Source organism: Microtus ochrogaster, chromosome 4 (assembly GCF_000317375.1).
Source record: "Microtus ochrogaster isolate Prairie Vole_2 chromosome 4, MicOch1.0, whole genome shotgun sequence".
Classification (NCBI taxonomy): Eukaryota; Metazoa; Chordata; class Mammalia; order Rodentia; family Cricetidae; genus Microtus; species Microtus ochrogaster.
The window spans coordinates 4,223,230-4,226,940 of NC_022011.1; the positions used below are offsets into that span (position 1 = coordinate 4,223,230).

At 45.2% G+C, this 3,711-nt stretch overlaps 1 protein-coding gene and 1 non-coding gene across 2 annotated transcripts in view; both read right to left on the minus strand.

Moving 5' to 3' along the window:
• Tango6 (transport and golgi organization 6 homolog) overlaps positions 1 to 3,711 on the minus strand; it is a 169,276-nt gene that overhangs the window by 161,975 nt on the left and 3,590 nt on the right. The gene's annotated exons all lie outside the window — the stretch shown is intronic.
• Positions 1,991 to 2,122, minus strand: LOC113455983. Its single transcript, XR_003376882.1, has one exon. It is a non-coding gene; the product is annotated as a small nucleolar RNA SNORA17 (small nucleolar RNA).

Here is a 3,711-nt window from a genome sequence, read left to right on the forward strand (position 1 = left end):
GTTTTTTCGAGACAGGGTTTCTCTGTGGTTTTTGGAGCCTGTCCTGGAACTAGCTCTTGTAGACCAGGCTGGTCTCGAACTCACAGAGACCCACCTGTCTCTGCCTCCCAAGTGTAGGATTAAAGACATGCACCACCAACCCGAACTGCTGTCCCCAGCTTTTACATGGGTGCTGGGGACCCAAACTCATTGCACAGCAAGCACATTACTAAATGAGCCATCTGCCCAGAGTTTTTCTTTTTCTCACTTAATTACATTTAAATTTTTCTGAAGTAAGTCACACTGCTTCTGTACATAAGTTATTTAAAGGTTATAAAACTATGTATTATATATATAAGTTCATTTCCATAGAAAGTAAAAACAGTATTTCCCAGAATTCTGGTAATGGTAACAGCCAGGTAATGAGATTAAAGTACTTTTTTATTTTCTTCTTTCAGTTTCCCTCCTTTTGTCTACCCTTTATATATAGTAAAGACCAAATGCTCTTATAAAAAAGAACAGGGCTGGGCAGTGGTGGTGCATGCCTTTAATCCCAGCACTTGGGAGGAAGAGGCAGGCAGATCTTAGTGAGTTTGAGGTCACCCTAATCTACAAAGCGAATTCTAGAACAGCCAGGACTGTTACACAGAGAAACCCTGTCTTGAAAAACAAAAAACAAAATAATAATAATAATAAAATAAATAAAAGAGAAACAGTTACAACATTGTTCTTCAGAGTAATAAGACAGGGCTGGAGAGATGGCTCAGTAGTAAAGAGTATCTTCTGAGTACACAATCTTGAGGACCTGTGTTTGCATCCCAACACACATGTAACGAGCCCAGGCGTGTGGCCTATGCCTGTCACCCTAGTTCTAAATTGGGTGGAAACAGGAGGATTCCCAGAGCTCACCGGCTTCAGCCTAGCCAAGAAAACATGAGCCCTAAAATCCGAAAGAGACCTTGCCTCAAAAGAAAAAGCAGAAAGAGATAGAGGATGACCTGAAGCCCTCGTCTTGCTTCAGTATACACACACACACACACACACACACACACACACACACACACACACACACACACGTACCAATATGTATGCATACACACACACACAAACACATACAAACTTACATGTAAATGAATAAATCTAAAAATTTTTTCTTAAAAAAGAATAGTGAGGGGCTAGAGAGATGGATCAGAGGTTAAGAGCATTGCCTCCTCTTCCAAAGGTCCTGAGTTCAATTCCCAGCAACCACATGATGGCTCACAACCATCTGTAATGGTGTCTGGTGCCCTCTTCTGGCCTGCAGGCATACACACACAGAATATTGTATACATAGTAAATAAATAAATATTAAAAAAAAAAAAGAATAGTGAGAAACAGCTGGATGAAGTGGTTTATATCTGTGGTCCTAGCATTTGGGAGACTATAGGATAACACTGGAAGGTTATCATGAAGCAGGAGCTAACCTGGGCTATCAATGAGACCTATGGATGGGTTTGGGAATATGAATATGAGAAGCAGTATGTGTCTGCTTCCCCGGTACTAAGATTACAGGTACAAACTGCTGCCCTCGGCTTTTTTTTTTCAAGAAGTAACAAGTTTATTTGTGCCACAGCACCTACAGTCCCCCCCCCCCCAATGTGGGGCAATGTGCAGTTGGTTAGATGGAAATGCTGAGTCTTAGAGGGCGTGGCCACCCCTACTGCCAACTGCATAGAGCTAATAATCCCACCAGTCTTGAAGCAGCAGTTCAGGCCAACACAAATGTGGTCAGTAATTTAGGATGTGGGCGGCTCTGCAGGTCTCTGGGGAGGTCGGAGGCCACACTGAGGTCTATACTCATATCTGCTGCACCCGTCCTGCTCAGCCACGTGACCAAGATCCTGGCTTCTGGATCTCAACTGGGCCACTGCTGGGCATTCAACATGAAGTTCACACCACAAGCAGAGCTTAGCAGCCAGCTTTCCTAAACCTGTCCATCAACTAGGAAAGGGGTCCTGCTCTAGCTTCAGGGAGTGTTAGGCTACTAATCATTCAGATGTTCACAGGTCAGAACACTGAGCGTAGATATAGCCTCTCTCCTCTCTGCCACCTACTGACGCACATGTGACACAGCAGCCACACCTGCAACGCCTCTAGGGGCAGGCCCCTCGGCTTTTTTTTACATGAGTGCTGGGGACCCAAATTCAGGTCCTCATGCTTACATAGTGACAGACCCCAGCTTAGCTGCTGTAATGCCATTTTGCAAGGCTTTCACAAAAACAAGTGTAAGTTCAAGGTAAAGTCAGTACTCCTAGGCGGCCAAAACAGGATATCCGTGGCCGGGCAGTGGTGGTGCACGCCTTTAATCCCAGCACTTGGGAGACAGAGGCAGGCGGATCTCTGTGAGTTCGAGACCAGCCTGGTCTACAGAGCTAGTTCCAGGACAGGCTCCAAAACCACAGAGAAACCCTGTCTCGAAAAAACCAAAAAAAAAAAAAACAAAAAAACCAAAAACCAGGATATCTGTGGTCAGACACCAGGCCTAGGAGGGGAACGGACAGTTCTGGGGAAAACTACATGTGCCCTAGATAGAGCCAAGTCAGTTATTATCATATCTTCATGTCCCCGAGGAGCTTGTCCCCAAGTGAACCCATCGCCCCATCCGAACTGACCAATGGGATTCCTGTAACCATGCTTCTACTTCTGTATGCCTGCTCTGCCTGCCCGTTTCCATATAAAAGACCCCCTGCCCAGCCTGAGGGTGCAGCAAGTCTTCCAAAGAGACTCTGACGCCCGCAGGTACCTGTGCATCACCTGCATCGCTCAATAAATAACCTCTTGCCGTTGCAGCCAGTGATCTCGACTGTTCCTTGGGTTAGGGGTCTCCTCCTGAGGGAAGGACCACTCTGAGGGTCTTTCAATAGCAAGCACATTACTAAATGAGCCAATCTGCCCAGTAGGGTTTTTTTTATTACATTTAAATTTTTCTATAGTAAATCACATTACTTCTGTACATAAAAAAGTATTTAAAGATTATAAAACTAGGGCTGCCCAGGCCAAGTAGTATTGAAATGCGGTTCCTTCAGCAAATGTACACCTATCAAGAAACGTGAGCCTGTAGCCACTAACCAACATTCAGGTCAGCAGTCAATCTCTCCGTGACTCCCTATGGTGCACGATTTCTGTGGCCAGGCGTGAAGTACAAAGCTGTGATTTAAAGCAGGAGCTTGTGGAGTTCTGCCCGGGCCTTGTGATACAGCAGTCGGCCCTGCCCTCTACTGGTAAAAATGAGTAAAACATACCTGAATATGTGGGCTCTTCTTTTTCAACAGCAAAGCCCACCTCCCTCCCCAGCTTGGTTTTAAAAGTGTCTCACTACTTGGCCTGGCCTCTGCCTCCTGAGTGCTAGGATTAGAGGCATGTGCCATGCCTGATACTAAAGCATTTCCTAAAATACGGCATAAAGGACCCTGGTTGCCGAGATGTGTCAAGGACAAAAGAATTCCATAATAACTGTCCTAGTTTGATTGTTGTGATAAACACCATGACCAAAAGCAACTTGGGGAGGAAGGTTTTTTTGGGGTTTTTTTGTTTGGTTGGGTTTTTTTTGTTTTTTGTTTTGTTTTTTGGCTTACAGGTTAAAGTTCATCATCTAGGGATACCAAGGCAAAAACTCGTGACAAGAATTGAAGCAAAAGTCACAGAGAGGGCCAGGCGGTGGTGGCGCACGCCTTTAATCCCAGCACTTGGGAG